Here is a 24,440-nt window from a genome sequence, read left to right on the forward strand (position 1 = left end):
GGGTTTGTCATGGGGTGTTCATAGCCCTAAGGGAAGCTACTACACAAGGGAATTCAATCCAATTAGTATTCCCAATGAGGGATTTCATTCCTAACACCAAGAATCATACAATTGACCTCCAAATTGGGGATTTCAAGCTATCTAAGCCATATGGCTGGGGAACGGGTTCTTCTAAGGCATCAATTGATGCAATTAGCATTCAATCAGTAGGTTCGACCATTAAGAATGAAAATCCCTTTGGTTTGAACATGGATTGGGCATCAACCACATGAAATCTATAAAGATTTGCATAGGAATTAAATAGGAATGATAGCTTACAATGGACTTTAGCTTAGAGTAGCAAGAGGGTGAGTTCCTATGCTGAGTTTGAGCTTCAAATCACCTCTTCCATGAGCTCCAAGTCCAATGGTGAGTGAATGGCTGGTTGGGGAAGTAATATGAGCTCAAGAGTAGCTCTAATGGAGGTGCAACCCTTCCTTTCTCTCTCATTCTCTCCCTTCTTCCCCCTTCCTTCCTTGCTTGCCTTCCACGTTTTCTTTCCTATCTAAGGTTGTGAAATGGGAGAAATGAAGAGAGAGTAGGATTTTGGCTGGGTTTAGCTAAGTGGGTTAGGGTGTGTTTGGATTGGGGCTTGCTTAAGGTCTAAAATGGGTTTGGGATATGGTAGAACCCAAATAGGTCTTAGGTTTGTGGTCTTGGGGTGTAGTTAGACCACATGGGCCACAAATGGTCTAAACTGACTAAGGGCAAAGCCCTAGGTTAAGTCAAGGTGGAACCAAGAAAATAGCACATCCACAAGGTGGATTTTTCTGGGGCGGACGATGACATCATCTACCAACCCCAAATGATGGGCTTTGGGGGTACTGAAGGGTCAGGGCTTTCTGAAGGGTGTCCTTACAAGGGAAGAGGGTAGTATTGGGTGCAACCAGTAAGATTAACACACTAAACTAACCAAGGATATAATTGGAATTATAAAATATGCAAATGTATTTACCTTTATTCATCCGATAAGGGTGGTGTCGGGTATTTCCTCTGGCCTTCTTCACATCTTTCGCAAGTGCATGGAGGGAGGTCCAGAAGTCTGGAGTTATTGATGAACCTTCCACGGATTCTATCAAGGAATCTTTATTCAACGGGATTGCCATCCGACCTCCCAAAGATCTTATATATTGGGTTCATTGTAATGGCCCAGAGATCACCCACATAGGAAAGTTCCACCCCTACACACAAGTCTAAATTAGTATAGGGTTGGTTATGGATGTAACAGAATAAGTGTTGAGAAGCTCATTTTAGAACTTCACATTCAAGAAAAGAGATGAAGAGAAAGGAAGAAAAGGAGAACTTGAAGGTTTGAAGGGAAGATGCTGCAATCCAGTGATTTGAGGCTTGTTTGAAGCACCCAAAGGAAGATTGAAGCAAAGGATGAAGGGGGAGATGAGTTCTTCCAAGTTTTGAGTTCACTAATGTAAATGGCTCTAAAACTCTTTTGGTTTTGAGAGCTTTGATCTATGTTCATTTTTGAGCATTAGTATGTTGTAATGGGATTATTTTACTCCTTAGGGTAACTTCCATTGCTAAAATTTTGGAGTGGATTGAAGGTATTCAAGTTTTGAGGTCAACAACAAGGGTTTTCAAAGTAAATTCGGTGGAATTGATTGGTTTTGTAAATAGGCCAAGATTGATGCAATAGATGTTTGATTCATGCTATTTGTGGTGTTTTCCACTAGAACCTATCTTGGATTGAGGGGATTTCGAGTTTGGTTGTGGATTTAAGTGAAGAACCCAAAGTTTTGGGGGTTTTCTTTGAAGAACAAGGTATATTTTGATTTAATCCATTTAATTGTCCATGCATGAGTTGTTTGTGCATTCTGGTGTAATTAGGATTAATGCACTGAAAGGTTTGAAGGTTATATTTTGTGCAAGAAGGTTTGGGGACGAAACCCCCAAATTTGGGGCTAGAACCTATGATAGCTCAGACTTCACGAGTTGAGAATTTCAAGTATTGGTTGACTAGTTTGGTATCGATCGGTAGAGTCAATCTTTATTTTTTTTAAATCTTTTTATATGGTAAAGTTTTCTCCTATGGTCAGTCTTCGTACCAAAACAAGGGGTTAAAATGTGGTTTCGTTTATCGTGTAGGACCCTCACAAGATTGACTTTAAATGGGCAATTAGAACGCAAAATTGGCTGAACGAAGCATTATTAATTGATGGTTATCACCGTAGATGATTGTATAAATGTATAAATAATGTTGATAATGATATATAATATAGAATCTATGATTTTCATATTGTCTTTCTATACATTTGATGGATGGGCATTCATGTAATTATGTATAAGAATGTAAATGATACATGACCCTATGAATGATGATTGTGAATGATTAATAAAGACAGAAAATGAAATAAAAGTTATTTGCTGACGGGCATGGCCAACATATGACCCAATGCTCATGGAGTGCCTATGAAGAAGGGCGTTGAGGCTATCGACTTAACCCATTCCAATGGTTAGTAATTGGAGCCATTTCGGTGGTGCGACTGTACCCATTCTAGTAATTTGTAACTAGAGCTATTTCGGTAGTACGACTGAACATATACTAGGACAACTGGACAGAGGTTAAAGACTAAAATGAAATAGAAAATGTTGAAATGAATGAAATGTTACTGATAAACAAATGATTGAATGATTTATGGTAATTGATTAATTGAATGATTGTGATTCAAATGATATGAAATGATGTCAAGCTTATGAATTGAAAATGAAATTTTATTGATCGTTATACTGTGAGCATGAATGATAATGTTATTCCTTGCTAGGCATAAGCTCATTCTTCGAATGATTATCTTTTTACAGATGAGAAGGCATAGACAAGGGGAAGGGCATAGCTATTGTCGAGCAAGATGAAGATTGATGATCTTAGGATCATTTTTGGAGTCTATTACTTTGAAGTAGATAGAACTAAAGGATATTTATTTTTGGAGGGTCTTGAACATGGATGAGTGTATATACTTTAAAGTTCTGTTCCTCTCTTTGGAGAGTATGGATTGTAGACATTAGAGCCATCAGTACCATGTTTTAAATTTTTAGATCGTTGTATTCTACTTATTGAAAATTTTATTTAATGCACTTTAGGTTCTGTTCCTCTCTTTGGAGAGTATGGATTGTAGATTTTATGCACTTTGATTATATTGAATGCTTAACCGACTGGACTCTGGTGTCATGGGTCCCACCTGGTCCTTCGATTGGGGTCATTACACCCTGCCTGAATTAGGTGATATTAATCTCTGCACTTGGTATAGAAGCTCATACCCTCACTATAAAATACCCATTTTTATTCAAAAAAATAGGAAAGATGGTTAACCCTAGGAAAATAGGTTGTTTTCTTTACCAGTTTGTAACTGAAGAATTGTTAAATTGAGTTAGTTATACTGATTTTGGATGTACATCCTCTCTGTACACTGATTTTGAGTAGGAAATTGTGAGTTGCTTATACTAATTCCATATGTGAATCATATTTGTATATTGTTTTCGGGTGATTTATATTGATATTGGGAAGAAATTCTTCAGTTGTTTATACTGATTTCATAAGTGCATCCTCAATGTATATTGATTTGAGTGATTTATACTCATTTTGAGTTGGTTATACTGATTATACTAAGTTCATAAGTATATCCTTCCTATATAATGATTTTGAGTGATTTATATTGATTTTGAGTAGGAAATCTTGAGTTTTTTAAAATGATTTCAGATGTGAAACCTTATTCCTATAGTTTTTTTATGATTTATACTGATTATGAGTAGGAAAAATGGTTAACCCTAAAAAACTTAATATGAGGTTCATTGATTTTGAAATGATTTTGAACTCATGTTGAGCTGTGTTCAGAGTTATATGAATTGTAATAAGGGTTATGATGCATGTAATGATATATGCATGTATGTGGTTATGAGCTGTTCTCAGTGTTTGTATGGATTTTGCTCAGTTTTAGCATGTTGATAATCTTTAGCATAACCTCTTACTTTTAATGGATGATGTGTTATGCATATTTGTTACTCATTGCAGACCACTATTTGAAGACTTCTAGACACAATGGTAGGCTTGTGCAACATAGTTTACCACTTCTATAGCCATAGTGAAGCGAGATTGATAGACCTAAACAAGTATGGCTACCTTGATATGGTACATGATGTGTACATTACAGTCTTAGGACATATTCCTAACAGAAAAATAGTGAGGTTCTCAGTAAAATTCATATTAGGATTCAAGAGATGGAAGTGTTGTCTAATCCAAATGTTATGTAGATGTTTGGTATGGGTGAGTAGATGGATTCCATTAATCTACATGTGTACAATGTGCAGGTTTGTTAGCATATTGTAGACATGTAATTTTGTCATTCCCCCAGAGGCTTTCCGAGAAGATGATGAGCATCCCCAAGGCATACAGCCGATGTATTTGTAGATATAGTCCAAGTTTTCACTTCCTAACTTCATCCACAGATCGTTCACCCACAATACCCCTTAGAGGAAAAACCCTGCGAACCTTCACTGGAGCCAAAACTAGAGTCCTAGGACACTCCAAACAACCCCTAGAAGGGCTAGCCCCGACCTACACCTCTTTGGAACCAGTCTGGACCAGCATAAAACCAACCCAAACAAGTCAAAACCTATTATTGATACTCAAATCTTGAGCCAACACTCAAAGGCCCTAAGTTTACTTCAACCCTATCTTTCACCGATATCAGCCATTTCCCCTTGAATGTTGAATAGAACTTGTTGAAATGTCTATCTCCAATCAACACTCATAGCTTTTCTCACCAACACTGAACACCATTACACCGATGTAAAAAATTGTTCATCGATAGCAACTCAATATCAACCTACCCCCTTCTAGATGATGACTCAACCCCACTTCAATGTCGATTCTATACAAATCTAAGACACCCAAACATGGCATGTTTAGATTTGATTTCACTTCCATTCGTTACCAAGCTCGTATTTGGCAACTTGGATGTGTACTTTGACACTATTAGGCCCCAAGAAAGCCTACATTTGATAAAACAAACCACTTTCCCACCCCCCATTGGCTATAACATTGATCAAATACCAATTGTCAATGCAAATACAACAATCTTGATGCGTCACCCACAATTTGGATCAATCCTATTATCCAAGCACAAATTTGGGAGTACTCACACCCCTTTACAACTATACATACAACCTCTCTCACGTTGAGGAGGGTCCCTACTTATATCCTTGACAAAATCTCCTAGCCTTTACTTAGTTCATAGCTTAGAATTACTTGGTGGTTTTTTCTTGCTACGACGAAGTGTTATCCAAAGGAGAACAAGAACAACCCATACTAGTGGTAAAATTATTTCCATGCAATCTTTTCCTAAGTTACAAAGGTAAGCCTCCACCCCCATTTGAGTTCAAGTCTCCTCAACTAGGTAACCTTTCAATCTACTTTCACTAGATTTATCACTTTTACTTTTCTTTTCGTTTTGCATCTCCACTTGAAGTGTGTGATCCCATCTCTTTAGATGGTGACCATTGTATGATCCCTATCTCTTATAGACTAAGACTTCCCCTATTTTCTTTCATTACAACATGATTACTGTATTTTCTCGTCCTGATGCAATGTTTCATTCTTTTCATGTATTATTTTCTTCTCTAAAGCACTTTGCACCATGTTTCCTCCTCCGTTCATGCTCCCAAACCCCTCTCCTTATCATTCGTACATAGTATCTTCGTATTTTCCATTTTCCTAATTCACATGTAAATGTTTGTGTCTCCATTCATTTCTACAAGTCATAAATCTCATTATATGTCTGACATACAATTAGGCTTTTCTTTGTCTTTATTTCATGTATACTAACCCGTACCATGCAGCCAAGCTTCCAAGTATGTTTCCTTACATTTTCTTATATTCTAGACTTCACTTTACGTACTTATTTCCTACTCGAAAGCATGTTGTACCCATATCTAACCAAGTAATAGAAAAACCGGCCTGACTGGGCAGACTGGGGTGCCTAATACCTTCCCCGGACCATAATACTGACCCATACCTAGAGTAGTGAACTGATCAATCCCCAACGGACCTTACAAGAGAGTCATTTTACATTATGGGTCCTATACCCTCCTCTAGGTGGCAACTCCTACATTCAGTTCACTCTATTCGTCCCAAGAGAAGGAATGAGGTGTAGGACATGTGGCAATCCCCCACCATGAAGTTGTTTGTCCTCACACATATTACCAATATGTATAGGGTAAAATACATGTACCCCCCTAAAATGCTTCTAATATTCCTCATGCTCCCTAAGGTTCTGACAAGTCCACACGCACCCCCTGAAAATGCCACGTACCACCCCTACTTTTCAACCTAAAGCCATTTAAGTCCACACAGTTAATTTTAGGTGTTAAATGTTAACGGATCTAAAATTGAAGAATGTAATGTACAGCTATACCCTTGCTAGGGCATAATTACCAAAATGCCCTAATCATCCCCAAAACTCATCTTCCCTAAATCTCATCTTCCCTAAAAACTCATTTGTGTTGCTTAATGGCTTAAGAGCCCCCATTACATTAAATCAGAGGTAGGAACATGTGGCAAAACAGAAACCAGATCCATGACCATGCTTGAAGGTGAATGCGAGGTTGGAATTTTGTCGGAAGGTTGGTCCTAGACTAACAATGGTTAGAGATAGAATGCAAGCTACTGATTTGAAAGGGTTAAAAATCACTTTGTTTAGTAGTGGATTAATCGTGCATCCAAATTCTGCTGCTCCAATGTTGAAATCATGCTCCAAGGATTTGAAATACTAAAACTTCAACACTTCAAGGGTCTGTCAAATTCTGAATTTATGATTTCGTTGCATTCCAGCAAATAGATTCAGGAACTCAAAACACATATGGCAAGAACTAAGAAGGAAAACCAATTCCCGAGAGAGTTTTTTTTTTTTTAGAAGAAACATATACAAAGGCATTAGGATCATTCTATAGTTCTTGCTCTCTCACTCTCTCTCAACCATCTTGATTCATAAAAATAAAAAATTATTAGTCATGATTGTGCTTCACACGGTGAATTGAGGTTTGATAGTTAGGGTTCAGTAGAGGAAATCCTAGTGAGATTCTGAGGTTAGATTCTTGAGAGAAAGAAGAAGGAGAAGCATAAGAGATGTGGAGAAATGAAGCATAAAGATCGGATTGTTCAAAGAGGGTTGGGCAAAAAGGAGTAGATTTGCAGGTTTGGGGAAGATGAAGGTTGGGCAAAAAGGTCTTTTCAAATTATAGGGGTAGTTTGGTCAATAAAACAAAGTTTTTAGCATTTAACGCCTAAAATTAATGGTGTGGACTTAAAAGGATTTAGGTTGAAAAGTAGGGATGGTACGTGGAATTTTCAAGGAGTGCTTATGGACTTGTTAGAACCTTAGAGGGGCATGATTGTTTGAGTTAAAATAAAATCGCAAGCGTACGGGTCAATCATAGCTACGGGTCGAACACGAGGAGATATACGCTACTTTATTTAACTAACTTAAAAGTAATGCAAAGTGAACCAAATTAAAGTGTTAAATTAAACTAATTATACTAACAAAAATTAATGCATCCTAACTCACAAGCATCTAAGGGATTAAGTTGGCGTCCTAACACATGAGCATCTAACCTATCAATCTAATGCAAATTTGGAAGGAATAAAAGAAACCTATCAAACTAATGCAAATAGGAAGTAATAAAAAAGTGCAGCCAAACATCTACATCCATATAAACAAAATAACCACATAAAAAAAATAACCACATAAAAAGAAATAAAAGAAATAGAGGGAGAAGAAGAAGAAGAGAGAGAGAATGAGATAGAGGAGAGGGCGAATGAGATTGAGAGTTTAGATAGTAAAACCTGGATGGGCTTGCATGAATGTAATTGAAGAGCTTGAATCCTTGCATAAACTTACCATGGTTTCCTCTTCTAAATCTCCAAGACTTGTCATCAACAAAGGAACTTAGACTAGGAAGCTTGAAACTAAACTAGAATTATTACAACCATATTGAAGACATGAATTAAAATTAAAGCATAATCTATACCTATTACAACCATTAAATAAAAATCAAAAAGCAAACTAGAACTTATAAAAGCCAAAAAATCACAAATTAGAAGGAGAAGAAGAGAAGAAATTTCACTAAGTGAATGAGCAATTTTTTACAAGAGAGGTAGGGGGTATTTATAGGGGGAAAGGAGGAGAAGAGAGAAAAGGGAAGTGTAGGAGAAATATTCCCTAAGAAAAGAGAATATTCTCTTCTCCTTCCTCTTTTACAATGCTTGACTCCCAAGAAAAAAAGAAAAAATGGAAAGAGGGAGAGAAGAGAATATTGTTTACATAAACCTTCTATTTCTAGAAAAGTAAATTTCTAATTCTAACTTGTGCTTCCTTTTCTTTGTAGATATCTTCTCCAAGCAATGAGATCAAAGTATCTTTGATTTTTCAACCTTCCATAGGTAAATCTATCCCAAGTAGAATTCCAGAAGTGCCCTTGAAAAGTTGGAAGAGAGAGAGTGTGGTGACTAGGACTCCACTTAAAAAAATAAGTTAAACCCCATGATGTCCTTCAAAAACTGTGGAGACTTGGTTGCTCCATAAAAAAACGTGGAGGGTGATTAGGTGAGAGAAAAAAAAGTAGAGATAAAAGATTAGAAAAGAGAGAGAGAAAAAAAAAAAGAAAAAAAAATTCTAATTAAAAAGGGGGATATTCGGTGGAGGGAAGTAAACTAAAAAAAGAGAGAATTTAGGAAAGAGGGAAGAAAAAAATAGGAAGAGATAAAATAGGAAAAGAAAAAGAAATTAAATAGAAATATGAGAGAGAGAGAGAAAGATAACGTGGGAGGGGGGAGAGATTTTAGGAAAGTAATCTTTTCTTTTTTTTCTTTGTTTTTTTCAAGAGGGATGAAACGTGGGGGAATGGTTTTGGTTTGGAGAGATAAAATAAAGAGGGAGAGAAGAATTAGGGAGGGGAGAAATAAAAGAAAAAAAAAAAAAGAAAATAAGGAGAGAAAAAATAGGAGAGGAATCTCCTATCTCTTGAAGCCAAGAATCGTTGGGCTAGGAAGCCACATCACCACACATCTCCACCAGTAGCAATTCTCCAAAATAATATCCAATCATAATTCGGGAAGCAGGATCTTCTTGAAAGTAAAGCTCAATGAGAGACGAGCCACTTGGTCATGCTTGGCAACTTGTATCATGCTAGTTCAGCTTTAATCGGCTCACTTTAATCACTGGAGAAGTCAATCCATCTTGGTTTTGGGTTCGGGCTTGTATTTTAGTTCCTTTCTAACCCATTATCCTTTCTCGGGCTAAAAAGAATAATCAACTAAACGATGGGCTAAACGAATGCGTACTTGCGTTCCATCACGTCCATCTTGCTTCAATTTTAGTCTTTTTTATAGCCATGGAAAAAAAATGATAACTTTGCGTGTAACTTGGGACATGCAGCTCCCGATAGTCCATAATAGCCTAAAACCTGAAAAGCACAAGAAAGCACCAAAGTAACTCTGTCCAATGTGGTAAAATATATGCTATATGCCCTAAGATTTACACATAAATGTGCTCATCAGATTCCCCTATACTTGAACATTACTTGTCCTCAAGTAAAAAGAAAAACTAATCTAGAATGGAAAAATCCTAACTCACTTTCGTAGGAATCACAATTGCAATTAGCATGTGCAACAAGCCTTTAAACCCCTAGGTCACCCCTACTGGACGAGTTGTGTCTCGTGGGTGTTTGCAGTGAATGTACACTTAAAATTCAATAAATAAAAAAGAATGATGTAAATTTTTTCTCATGGCATAAGTAAGATAGTGCACACAATCTCAAAGAAGTACTCAACTAAAGATTAAGGAGCCAAAGATTCCCCCACACATGAATTTTATCACCCCACTTCAATTCAAGCAACTAGCATATATCAAGATTAAGGGATCTCCTCTTATCTTCTGAACAATACTCACCTTCAGGTAAACCTCTCATAGCATCGATGGAACCAAAGACTTAGGCGTTGAGTATTTTTTACCATACTTTCTTTTCAGGCATTAAGGCAAAAGCTTTTTTCTTTCTCAACCATAAACTCTATTTCTACTCCACTACTATTCTCTGAATGACATGGTGGAGCATACACCAGACACCCAAATACTTGGTAGCTTCACTTTTTGCATATATCCATAAGACATTGAGTCATTGATGCAAGAGTTTTTTTTTTTTTAGTTTCCTTCTAAGGAATTTCGATCAAGTCACCTTGCTTCATAAGGCACAGTGCCCTGTCTAGTCCCAAGGAAGTCCACTTTTCTTTCTATTTCTTCTTTTTTCTCTTTCTTTTCCTTCATTCACTTTCATGCCTTGCCATAAATTGGTCTCAACTACTAGCCAAAAGATCAAAGGGTTCATAAACACATAGAGGAAATCTAGCCATTCAATGAAGTAGCCCCCATATTTTCAGACTCAATCTCCATCACCGGATACAAACCAACTACCATCCTTGAAAAGGGATTTTTTATTATTTCACATGCTAGGAAACCTAATTCCCTCTTTCTCTCGCTGTGCAATCAAAGAAACATATGCACAAAATCAAACTATCACCACAATCAAAATTCATAAAATTCAGCAATTAAACCCAACACACACCCCCACACTTAATTCATGTAGTGTCCTTAATGCATCCAGAAAAGAAAGAGTAAGGACAAGGGAGGGTAAATATACCAGGAGGTCATTCTTCAAGGTAAAGAGGCTCATGGAGATCCATGACTTCTTCTACAAGTGGAGTGGGTATCTCAATGTATGGCTTCAATCTTTGGTCATTTACCTTGAATATAGCACCTGTATTAGGATTGGTAACTTCAATAGCCCTATGAGGATAAATTTTTTGAACAATATAGGGGCCATCCCATCTAGAACGCAGCTTACCTGGAAAGATGTGCAAACGAGAATTGTACAACAAAACTTTTTGGCTTACTTCAAAAGATTTACTCAAAATGTACCTATCATAAAAAGCCTTAGTTTTTGTCTTGTAAATTCAGGCATTCTCATATGCCTCATTCCTAAGCTCTTCCAACTCAGATAGTTGGAGTTTTCTATGGGCACTTGCAGTGGGTAGGTCAAAGTTAAGCTTCTTGATAGCCCAAAAGGCCTTGTGCTCAAGCTCAACAAGTAAGTGACATGCCTTTCCATACACCAGACGGCACAGAAATTGATCAAGATCGATTTTAAAGGCTGTCCTATGGGCCCACAAAGCATCTATCAACCGGTTAGACCAATCCTTACGGTTCGGGTTGACAGTTTTCTCAAGAATTTGCTTTATCTGCCTATTTGAAACCTCAACCTGGCCACTAGTCTGGGGATGGTAGGGTGTGGCCAACTTATAAATGACATCATATTTCCTCATGAGGGCTTCAAAAGGCCGGTTATAAAAATGTTTGCCTCGATCACTAATGATAGAACGGGGAGTACCAAAATGGGAGAAGATGTTCTCCTTTAAAAATTTCACAACCACTTTGTGGTCATTGGTCTTACAAGCAATAGCCTCAATCCACTTGGACACATAGTCCACAGCAAGTAATATGTATAAGTTACCAAAAGAGTTAGGAAAAGGCCCCATGAAATCAATACCCCATATATCAAACACCTCAACCACTAGAATTGGGTTGAGGGGCATCATATTCCTCCTGGTGAGACACCGTAAAGATTAGCATGAAGGACATGCCTTGTAATAAGTAAAAGCATCTTTAAACAGACTAGGCCATTAAAATTCACACTGTAAAACCTTGGCCATAGTCTTATTAGGCCCAAAGTGACTTCCACAAGCCTGATCATGGCAAAAAGATAAGACAGATTGTTGCTCATGATTAGGAATACATCTCCGGATTACTTGATCCAGACAAGTCTTAAAAAGATACGGATCATCCCAAAAGAAATATTTAACTTGTGAAAAGAAACGATTCTTATCTTGGGTGGACCAATGTGCAGGTGTCACACCCGTAACTAGATAATTGACAATGTCAGCAAACCAAGGTTCACTAGATACTGCCATCAGATACTCATCAAGAAAGTTCTCATTGACTGGAGAATCAACAATCAAGGATTTAGGCAGCTGGGATAGGTGGTCTGCAATCAAATTTTCACACCCTTTCTTATCCCTAATTTTCAGATCAAATTCTTGCAACAAAAGGACCCACCTAATGAGGCGAGCTTTGGCATCTTTCTTCTGCACAAGATATTTGATAGCTACATGGTCAGTATAAACAATCACATATAATCCAACCAAGTAGGGCCTAAACTTCTCTAAAGCAAATACAATAGCTAAAAATTCTTTCTAAGTGGGGGTATAATTAAGCTGTGCATCATTAAGAGTCCTACTTGCATAATAAATCACATGGGGTAATTTATTGATTCTTTGCCCAAGAACAACCCCTATAGCAAAATCAGAGACATCACACAAAAGCTCAAATGGAACTGTCCAATTTGGAGCTTAAATAATGGGGGCTGAAGTCAATACTCTTTTCAATTGTTTAAAACTCTCATGACACTCAGGAGAGAAATCAAATGGGCAATCCTTTGCCAAAAGAGAAGTGCAAGGTCTAGCTATCTGGCTAAAATCCTTGATGAACCTTCTATAAAAACCTGCATGGCCAAGAAAAGATCTAATGTCCTTCACACTCTTGGGTGGTGGTAAATTGACAATAAGGTCCACCTTAGATCTATCAACCTTGATCCCCTCTTTGGACACAATGTGACCAAGAACTATGCCTTGCTTCATCATGAAGTGGCACTTCTCCCAATTCAGGACCAAGTTCTTTTCTATGCATCTTTTAAGAACCAAAGAAAAATGATGCAAGCAATTAGAAAAAGTAGAGCCATGAATAGAAAAATCATCCATAAACACCTCTAAGAAGTGCTCTACCATATCAAAAAAGATACTCATCATGCATCTTTGGAACATAGCAGGGGCATTGCAAAGCCCAAATGGCATACGCCGATGAGCAAAAATTCCATAAGGACATATGAATGTGGTCTTGTGTTGGTCCTCTAAAGCAATAGGGATTTGATTATAGCCTACATAACCATCAAGAAAGCAATAATATTCATGGCCATCTAGTCTCTCTAACATCTGATCAATAAAAGGCAAGGGGAAGTGGTCCTTCCAAGTTGCCGCATTCAATTTTCTATAGTCGATGCACACTCTCAACCCCGTTTGGATACGGGTTAGAATCAACTCATTATTGGCATTCTCAACTACAGTGGCTCCTCCTTTCTTAGACACAATCTGCATGAGACTCACCCATTAGCTATTAGAAATAGGATAAATTATTCCATGATCCAAGCACTTTAGGATCTCTTTCTTGATTGCCTCTTTCATTATAGGATTAGCCCTCCTTTGGGGTTCCCTAGAAGGTTTGGAACTCTCCATTAGATGAATATGATGTTGAACAATAGAGGGGCTAATACCTTTGACGTCAGACATAGTCCAACCTAAGGCTTCTTTATGGTCCTTTAGAAGCTTGATCAACTCTTCTTCCTATATAGAAGTCAAATCAGAAGCAATAATAACAGGAAGAGTGTGATTTTGCCCTAGGAAGGCATACTTAAGGTTGGAGGAAATGCCTTCAACTCTAATGTGGGGGCCTCAATAATAGAGGGTTTGGGAATGGAGGTGGATAGGGGTCCAAGGGGCTCCAATGGTGGTTGGATGCTCTAGACCTTAAATAAGGTGGTATCATCAACATTCTTCAATTTCTGCATACATTCCTAAAATCTCGAATCAAAATCAATCTCAAAGAAGGTGTCAACATCATCGAAAAATCCTTGAAGGATATGTACCTCTTCATCCATATCGGGCTGCTTGCCCAACCTAAACACATTAAAGTCAACAGAAGTATTGTCAAAAGATAACTTCATGAAACCATTCCTAAAATTGATTAGAGCATTACTGGTAGCTAGGAATGGCCTACCCAAGATGATAGGGATTTGGTCCTTGAAGTTGGCAGTGGGTTGGGTATCTAAGACAATAAAATCTACAGGAAAAATAAATTCCCCAACCTTCAACAGGATATCCTCAATCATTCCCTTAGGAACTTTAACCGATAAATCTGCAAGTTGAAGAGTAACCTTAGCTGGTTTCAGCTCTCCCAATCTCAGTTATTGGTAGACATGAAAGGGTAAGAAGTTCACACTTGCACTAAGGTCCAATAAGGCATGATCAATAGTGGTGTTGCCTATAGTGCAAGAGATGGTGGGGCTTCCAGGATCCTTAAGCTTGGCTACTACTGGTTGTGAGATGAGAGAACTAATGTTAGCAGCTAAGAATGCTTTTTTGGGCACATTGGTGGTCCACTTTTGGGTGCATAAGTCTTTGAGGACTTTAACATAGGCGGGGATCTGGGCAATGGCATCCAACGAAGGGATATTCACCTGAACTTATTTAAAAGCATCCAAAATTTTCTCCACAAAAGGAGACTTCTTGCTAACCAACCTATTTGGGAAAGGGACAGGTGGGGTATAAACTCTTTCAGGGGTGGTCCTTATCTCTTTATGAACAGAATCATCTTTGGTTTCCTTAACCAAATCATCTGAAATTTCTTCAGGTTCATCAGATAAACCAGGAACAATAGGCACTTCAATGGCCTCATCAGAAGGGGGAGAATCAACAGGAGTATAAGATGGTAGAGATTGAGGTGTACTAGCCTGTTGATACTCACGGCCACTCCTTAAAGTATATACAACATTAACCTGACTGGAGGGCCCTTGAAGTTGTTGGCCTTGCACCGGGTTGAGTGGGGGAGCTTGGGTACCTTATTGAATATGAACCTGATGCCTAGGATTTGGCTCAAGTTGGCTAGGTAACTTTCATATTTCCCTCTCATGCAAAATTATGACACTTGGTTGACCTGGTTAACCGGTATAGACTCTTTAAGAACTATGGACTCCAACCTTTTTATGAGGCTGTCAAGTTTGGCCTCTTTTGTTGTCGTACCCTCAATAAGATACTCCTTAGTGGTTCTTTCAACCTCTTGAAAAGATTTCCACTCCCTAGTCTTATCAGCCAAGTTGGTTAAGAATGTCCACGCATCATTCTCCTCAGAAAAAGAAGTAAAGCCTACAGGACACATGGACTCTACAAGTTGCTTGGTCTGATAATCAATACTCTCATAAATAATTTGGCATAGCTGCCATAAGTCGAAACCATGGTGAGGGCATTCTAAGAGGTGGTCCTTAAATCTCTCCATGAACTTAGAGAATGACTCATACGGTTTCTGCCTGAACTAGAGGATGTCACTCTTAAGCTTATTGGTCTTGTGAAGAGGGAAGAATTTTCTCAAAAAGATAATGGTGAACTCATCCCATGTATTAATGGAGTTTGTTGGCAGTCCATAGAGCCACTTCTTGGCCTGGTCTTTTAGGACAAAGGATATAAACCTAAGCTTAACTGCATCATCAGTCAAATTTTGGATCTTAATTAGAACACAGACCTCCTCAAATTTCCTAAGAAAGAGATATGTATCTTCATTGGCCATCCCATGGAAGTGGGGTAGCATGCTAATGAAGTTGGTCTTGAGTTCATAATTGTTTCCTGTAATAGGTGGTAAGTTGATGCAAGAAGGCTGTGCAACCCTAGTAGGGTAAAACCTATCCTTAAGAGTATTGGGTTGTTGGTCACCCATGATCAAAGGTGGGGTTAAGGGTAGTGGAGAAGGTGGTATTCTAATAAGACGATTAGATGAATCACGAGTCCACACTTTAGCCACCTAAATAGATATGAGGTCTCTTTTAAAAAATTAAAGAAAAATAAAAGACTTAAGAAAAGTACTAAAAACAAAAGGGAGCCCAAGGTAGATAGTGCTTCTATCCCTCAAAAATCGAAATAATGGTTCAAAAGCTGTAAGGATGCCATATAGGTTGACAGCAAGGGAACCCATATAGTCTTCTATAGCCACCTATAGGCGACTCCAAATGGATTTTGATGTAGAGTGGAGGTCTACTATACGTTTATGTTTTCAACGCTCTCAGTATGTCGCTTTCCTGTTATCAAGAGTGGTCACCTCCAAAGATAAGTCATATGCCAATCCACCCAACCAAGTCAAGATGTAGCGTCATAGGTAACTTAATCCTATGAGGGACACCAAAAGATGGAGGGTTGAAGCATATGAAGGACTTTAGATTGGGTGCACACTATTTGAAACAGAAGAGAAACAAGAAGAGGTTTTCAAAAACTGAATTTTTTTTTGTCAGAAAAAGAAGAGAAAATAATAAACTAAAACACTTCAAAATACTTAAAAATCAGATAAATAAAATAGACAATAATCTACCCGGCAACGGCCCCAAAAACTTGTTTGAGTTAAAATAAAATCACAAGCGTACGGGTCAATCGCAGCTACGGGTCGAACACGAGGAGATATACGCCACTCTATTTAACTAACTTAAAAGTAATGCAAAGTGAATCAAATTAAAGTGTTAAATTAAACTAATTATACGAACGAAAATTAATGCATCCTAACTCAAAAGCATCTAAGGGATTAATTTGGCGTCCTAACACATGAGCATCTAACCTATCAATCTAACGCAAATTTGGAAGGAAGAAAAGAAACCTATCAAACTATTGCAAATTGGAAGTAATAAAAAAGTGCAGCCAAACATCCACATCCACATAAACAAAATAATCACATAAAAAATAAATAAAAGAAATAGAGGGAGAAGAAGAAGAAGAGAGAGAGAATGAGATTGAGAGCTTAGATAGTAAAACCTAGATGTGCTTGTATGAATGTAATTGAAGAGCTTGAATCCTTGCATAAACTTACCATGGTTTCCTCTTCGAATCTCCAAGTCTTGTCATCAACATAGGAACTTAGACTAGGAAGCTTGAAACTAAACTAGAATTATTACAACCATATTGAAGACATGAATTGAAATTAAAGCATAAGCTAAACCTATTACAACCATTAAATAAAAATCAAAAAGCAAACTAGAACTTAGAAAAGCCAAAAAATCACAAATTAGAAGGAGAAGAAGAGAAGAAATTTCACTAAGTGAATGAGCAATTTTTTACAAGAGAGATAGGGGGTATTTATAGGGGGAAAGGAGGAGAAGAGAGAAGAGAGAAGTGTAGGAGAAATATTCCTTAAGAAAAGAGAATATTCTCTTCTCCTTCCTCTTTTACAATGCTTGACTCCCAAGAAAAGAAGAAAAAATGGAAAGAGGGAGAGAAGAGAATATTGTTTACATAAACCTTCTATTTCTAGAAAAGTAAATTTCTAATTCTAACTTGTGCTTCCTTTTCTTTGTAGATATCTTCTCCAAGCAATGAGATCAAAGCATCTTTAACTTTTCAACCTTCCATAGGTAAATCTATCCCAAGTAGAATTCCAAAAGTGCCCTTGAAAAGTTGGAAGAGAGAGAGTGTGGTGACTAGGACTCCACTTAAAAAAATAAATTAAACCCCATGATGTCCTTCAAAAACTATGGAGACTTAGTTCCTCTATAAAAAAATGTGGAGGGTGATTAGGTGAGAGAAAAAAAAATAAAGATAAAAGATAAGAAAAGAGAGAGAGAGAAAAAAAATGGAAAAAAAATCAAATTAAAAAGGGGGATATTCGGTGGAGGTAAGTACAATAAAAAGAGAGAGAATTTAGGAAAGAGGGAAGAAAAAAAAAGGAAAAGAAAAAGAAATTAAATAAAAATATGGGAGAGAGAGAAAGATAACATGGGAGAGGGGGAGAGATTTTAGGAAAGTAATCTTTTCATTTTTTCTTTTTTTCTTTTCAAAAGGGATGAAACGTGGGGGAATGGTTTTGGTTTGGAGAGATAAAATAAAGAGGGCCAGAAGAATTAGGGAGGGGAGAAATAAATGAAAAAACAAAAAAAGAAAATAAGGAGAGATAAAATAGGAGAGGAATCTCCTATCTCTTGAAGCCAAGAATCATTGGGCTAGGAAGCCACATCACCACACATCTCCACCATTAGCAATTCTCCAAAATAATATCCAATCATAATTCGGGAAGCAGGATCTTCTTGAAAGTAAAGCTCAATGAGAGAGGAACCCACTTAGTCATGCTTGGCAACTTGTATCATGCTAGTTCAGCTTTAATTGGCTCACTTTAATCACTGGAGAAGTCAATCCATCTTGGTTCTGGGCTCGGGCTTGTATTTCAGTTCCTTTCTGGCCCATTATCCTTTCTCGGGCTGAAAAGAATAATCAATTGTACGGTGGGCTAAACGAATGCGTACTTGCGTTCCGTCACGTCCATCTTGCTTCAATTCTAGTCCTCTTTACAGCCATGGAAAGAAAAATGATAACTTTGCATGTAACTTGGGACATGTAGCTCCCGATAGTCCAGAATAGCCCAAAACCTGAAAAGCACTAGAAAGCACCAAAGTAACTCTGTCCAATGTGGTAAAACGTATACTATATGCCCTAAGATTTCACACATAAATGTGCTCATCAATGATCAATATTGGGTGCATTTTAGGGGGGTACGTGTATTTTACCCATATGTATACCATTAATGGACTTCTGAATATGATGTTGGTATGGATGATCAAAGTAGCATGACATTAAGGGAGGATGAGCTTGTTTCCACTGTCAACACATTTAGAATTGATGTTCAAAAGGGTGGTGGTACCAGTACAAGTAGGCCTCCAAAAGCCACTATTAGGAAGGGTAGTATCACTATTAGGGGTACTAGTACTATGAGGTATGATAGGAGTATTGCAACAATTGGGGCAAGTACCGGAACTCCAACTATTGTCAAATCCTCTAGTAGGATTACTACAACTGTTAATGGTAGTGGTAAGGATTTTGATCAAGATAGTACTTCAAGCAAGTGTGTCGGAAGTGTTGGTGTTGTCAGGGATTCAATTATGAGTGCAACCATTATAAGGGAAATTAAAAGGGGATGAAAATGTTGCTTTAGGTAGCAAGAGGGCTACCAATGACGATGAGTTTTTTTCAGCATTCTGACTCATCAGATGATGATGATGAGTGGCTTGATGAGGGAGATGAAGATGATAAGAGTGAGGACTCTAGTATTGATTCGAGTGAAAGCTCCATTAAACATGATTGTGATAGCTGTAAAGAAGAGGAGGAAGAAAGGATTGTACACAATAATAATGACTTGTCAGATTACAAGTCTGAAGAGGAGGAAGGAAGAAATAGAGAAAACTAGGATGAGCTAAAAGTGAATCTGGAGGTTGGTCAAGTTTTGTGGATGTTGATGCATTCCGGGCTGCTCTACATGATTTTGTCATTTAAGAGGGCTTTGAGATATTGAGACAAAAAAAACTGAGAAGTCAAGGATCACTGTCATATGTAAAGTTATTAGGTGTACTTGGAGGTGCCATGCTTAACCTATTGAGGATGTGGTTACTTATATGATTAAGCCTACAACTTAGAGCACACTTGTCTCAGTGTTACTAGAAACAAGAATGCACCATCCACATGGATAGCAAATAAACTTGCTTCCAAACTGAAGATAGACCAAGAGATGCAACCAGAGACAATGTATGATTTCTTGAATGAAAAGTTTCTAGTTCAGCCTCACCCAATGCAATTGAATAGGGCTCACAGGCGTGTAAAGGAAGAGAATGCAGGAGGTCGTGCAAGGTCATATGCTCAGTTCCCAAACTATGGGGAGCTGCTGAGAGATAAAAATCCTAGAAGTATTTTCAAGATATAGTGTCATGATAGACCCGATGTGAGAGTGAATTCTGTATTCAAGTGTATGTTTGTTTGTTTCAAAGCATGCAAGAAGGGATTCTTGAAGGGAGGCATGCCATTTATAGGACTTGATGGCTGCCATCTTAAAGGAATGTGTGGTGGTGTATTATTGGCTGAGCAATTTTAGTTGATGGGAACAGTGGCTTCTTCCCTATTGCTTTTAGTATGGTTGAGGCCGAATGCAAAGATAGTTTTCCATTCTTCCTAAACCACTTATATGCTTCAATCTCAACTTATCACTCCCTCATATTCATGAGAGACAAACAAAAGGTATGGTGAATGAGATGCTTTGAATGATTTTGTTTTATGCTACTATTTTTCTGAAATAGATGTTTTGTGTTGTTTGTTTTATACTATTATTTTTCTGAATTCGGTGTTTTGTATGGTTTTGTTTTATTGGGTCTCTCATAAGAAATTTCAGAAATATTTCTAAATGCTAACCACAGACATTGTAGTAGACATTTGCACAATAATTTCAAGGCTAAATATCCTAGTCTTATGTTGAGGAACAAGTTATGGTCTGCTGCCAAAGCTTACAATACCTTTTAGTTCTAGAAGTCAATGAGTTCTATGAAATCTCAAAACAAGGACTCCCATGACTGGTTGATGAAGACTACAGTCTGAGTATGGTCTAGACATCCTTTTTACCATAGGATTAAGAGTGACCACATCACTAATAATATGACAGAGTCTTTCAAGCAGTGGATAGTTGTAATGACCTTGATCCAAGGACTAGGCCCATGACACCAAAGTCCAGTCGGGACCACATAGGAAAACATTCAATCAAGCATTCAATATAATCAAAGTGCATAAAATCTAAAACAAAAAATAAGAGAAAGATAACTGTTAAAAATAAAAACTTAAAAAAAACATGGTATAGATGGCTCTAACGTCTACAATCCTCACTCTCCAAAGAGGAACAGAACTTTAAAGTATTTATAGTTATCCGGGTTCAAGACCCTCCTTAAAATCCTTTACATCAAAAGAGTTCTATCTACAATAAGTAATAGACTCCAAAAACGATCATAAGATCATCAATCTTCATCTCGCTCAACAAAAGCAATGCCCTTTTCCTTGTTCATGCTTGTCTCATCTATAAAAAGATAAGCATCCGAGGAATGAGCTAATGCCAAGCAAGAAATAACATTATCAATCATGCTCATAGTAAAAAATCTTATAAAGCTTTAGTTATATTCATTAGCATGACATCATCTCATATCATTTCAATCATAATCATTCATTTAGTTGATTTCCATAAATCATTCAATCATTTGTCTATCAGTAAAATTTCATTCATTTTATCATTTTCCATTTCATTTCAGTGTTTAACCTCCGTCCAGTTGTATTAGTATATCTACAGTCGTACAAGGTAAGCAAATTTCGAGGATGAAATTTTTGTAAGGTGGGGAGAAATGTCAAACCCTGCCCCTGACAAGTTGGGATTTTGGTTCAAGGACAGGAACCCCTGATCAGGCAACCAGGTTCACTATGGAGCATCACTCTAGTGACATGGACCAATGAGGAGACCCTGTGCATGTCCTCTTTTATACCTGTGAGAAGGTGGACAGTGGATCCTTGCTCTTGCATAGCTCACAGCCTGATGTATGGCTTGAACCCCAGGTAATCTCTCTCCCCCCTAAAGTGGTGGGACCCACCTCTGAAAAATCATGTAAAAACCCCTAATGGGCATGTGGGGACAATACCTTGACCCAAGGTCAAACCTCTGTGCTGTTCCCCTTTGAATTCAGTTGCTGAAATTCACTGGCCATGGCACTGGGCGATGCAGCAGGCCCAGTAACATCGCCTAGTGGCTGTTTTTGGATATTATTAATTATTATAATTATGGGAACCACCCAACATGAGCATGGGCACTCTCCACTGATGGAGGGGAGTCTGGGGGACCACCTTATATCCCTGGTTCAGTGTGGACCCCACCAGAGAACCCAGAACTAGTCAGAATCAGTTCAAAAACTGATTTTTAAAAAGGGGACTTTAGGCCAAACAGACCTTAGGTGGTCTTGGGCCTATAAATAGGCCTGACCTGGGCTCATTTAGAGCTTTACACACTATTGGAAACTGTGGGAAGAAAGGAGAGAAAGAAGAGAGGAAGAAGAGGAAGGGGAAGAAGAAAGAAGAAGGAAGGAGAAGGAGGAAGGAGGGGAAGCTGCTGCCACCCCCAATCCAGCCTGGTCCGAGCCCCTCTCCTGCATATTCAGGAATAAAAATACCTTCATACCTGCTGTCTCCATTTCCCTCTCTGTGTGTACTGCATTTTTGCTCCCTGGGCAGCCCAGACTAGCTAGGATTTGCCCAGTAATGGTCTAGATCTACCATGCAGACCTTGTGCATGGAAGATCTGAGATCTTTATACATTTTTAGCATTTATTTATGCTGTTCCTTGGAGCCGAAGCTGGTTGTGCCCACCTGCACTGCTAGATGGCCCCATTACCCTGTGATTTGGAACCCTGGGTGCTGGCCAAGGCTGCACAGCCCTAACCCTAGATGGATGTAGCCTTGAACCCTCTTGATTCATGTATTTTCAGCCATATACAAGGCTGGAACTGAAATCCAAGCCTAGCCAAAACCATGAATACTATTCATCTGGGCTACTTGGACAGCCATAGTGAGCCTGATGGAAAAACCCTTTGGACCATGATGTAGACCATCACTAGGGCTACTAGACCCCCTAAACATGCAGAGGATCAAGTATGGGCCCAGCCTTGTAGGCCCCACCTTGGGATCTCAGCCCAATAACGATTCTGCAGGCACTAGGCGATGCATTGGGCAATGCAGCAAGGCTCAGAGCCATCGCCCAGTGATTGAAAACCTGCTGTATTGATGGGCAGACTTGGAATTTCACACCTATTTGACCCCTGGACACTGTGGGATGTGGGAAAAGATTAAAATACCCTTCCCCACATCTGTCCATGATTAAAGAATGCTTTGGAACCCTAGTGGGCCCCGTAGGTGATTGTATCACTGCTGTGCTTGGTCCTACAGTACAGACATGGTGTGGACAGCACTGTGATTATGTTCTGACCTAAAGGCAGATGCTGACATTACTAATGATCATTTTGCCCCTGTGCCACAACCACTAGCCCATGCACTGGGACATGTACCGAAGGCCCGGTGTAAGGCCCAGTGACTCCAAGAGTGAACCAAATGAACCCCAGGTCAACCCAGTAAGATTAGGGTAACCCTAGGACTTCTAATGACAGACTGATAACTTAACATGGCAACTTTTGATTTTCATCTTGGATTTGATCCTGTGCTCGGGGACAACAACCAGACAACTGCTGGAATTGAATTTGTGACTGAGTACCTAGAGCCAAGTACTGGTGAGTGAATAATACTATCATATGTGTAAATGTAATCATGATTTGATGCCGGCTAATTAAGAAATGGAATTATAAATGCTGTGATATTTACTTCTATTTAAAGCTATTCAAATCACTGCATGTTGAATGACTATTGATCAACTCAGAGAATGTTTGCTTGATGAATGTTTGCTAGACTAGATGCCGTAGTTAGCTTGGAAATGGGGCCTATGGTAGCCAGTATTATGGGGTACTGTTGACACCGCTTGACTTATACGATGCCATATAGACATGGGGCTAGAGTTTCATCACCCGTGCCACGCACCCTTGCCAATAGGGGTTAAGGTGTTGGATGCCTCTGGGGGCGACTATCAGAAAAATGAGAAAAGAGAAAAAGGAACGAATAGAACACCGGAATGGTGCATTAAATGAATAGAACACCGGAATGGTGCACATGGCCTATAAGCCAGAAAAGAAAAGAAAGAAAGAAATGGATTGTCCCACAAGTTAATCACAGAGGGCTGGTCGGGCTGACCTTGGTGAACGAATGCGGGAGCTAACTAGTCCTCTTCGACAACTCAATGGGTGTATCACGGGAAGGGGTTAGAAGCCTGCACCAAGGATACATGTATTGGGGATTATAGTGGCACAGACCCGACTTAATTGTAATGGTAGGTGGCTAATAATAAAATCCGAACTTGCATATCTTGTAGTACCATATGAATTGTGAATTGTGATTGCAAGTGCATGCATGATTGATGTTATTTTCTCATGAGCTCAGTGGGGCTCACACTCTGTTGTACAATGTTTTGCTTAGATGATTTTACAGGTGGATGCCGCTGTGGCATGGCAGGCCATCTCGAGGAGGAGAGTTTTGGTTGTTATGATGATGTTGGTGTGGACCCTGACGGAGGTCATACCGATCCTGCGCACATTTTCAGTGGTTGTTGATGAAGGCCATTGAAGAGTGTTCATGTTACCTTTTTGACTTGGGGACTCCTTTTGGGTTTTCTGGAGTTATCCCCGTTCTGACTTGCTGGTTGTAATTTTTTACTTTTCCTTTTGGGGCTGAGTATGCTCGCCCTGTATATATTTTTGTATGTAGTACTGTACTTATTAGCTTTGTTTCTTTGTTTACGTTGTGTGTGGGTTGATGGGAAATGTAAAACTTTTATATGTAAATATTATCACTGTTTTTCCCGTATTGCTATGTGTCCTTTTGTTTATCAAATTGTAGTTATCTGCGACACTCTGAATTTACCTACGGTAAAGAGATGGTTGTGGTTCCATGATCGTAAGCACTACTTCTAGATCCGTGGGATTTGGCAGATTGCCGTTATGCAATTCGGGTCACCTACCTAATCCTCCTAGGGGGTGGTTTG

At 38.6% G+C, this 24,440-nt stretch overlaps 1 long non-coding RNA gene and 1 other non-coding gene across 2 annotated transcripts; both read left to right on the forward strand.

The window, feature by feature from the left end:
• Window positions 1–340: 340 nt before the first annotated feature.
• On the forward strand, window positions 341–19,285 carry LOC122645495. Its single transcript, XR_006330463.1, has 3 exons — window positions 341–351; window positions 12,877–12,881; window positions 19,204–19,285. It is a non-coding gene; the product is annotated as an uncharacterized LOC122645495 (long non-coding RNA).
• LOC122646946 lies at window positions 15,211–15,317 on the forward strand. The gene has a single exon (XR_006330747.1). It is a non-coding gene; the product is annotated as a small nucleolar RNA R71 (small nucleolar RNA).
• Window positions 19,286–24,440: the final 5,155 nt, after the last annotated feature.

The sequence above is a fragment of the Telopea speciosissima genome, chromosome 11, assembly GCF_018873765.1.
Source record: "Telopea speciosissima isolate NSW1024214 ecotype Mountain lineage chromosome 11, Tspe_v1, whole genome shotgun sequence".
NCBI classification, from domain to species: Eukaryota; Viridiplantae; Streptophyta; class Magnoliopsida; order Proteales; family Proteaceae; genus Telopea; species Telopea speciosissima.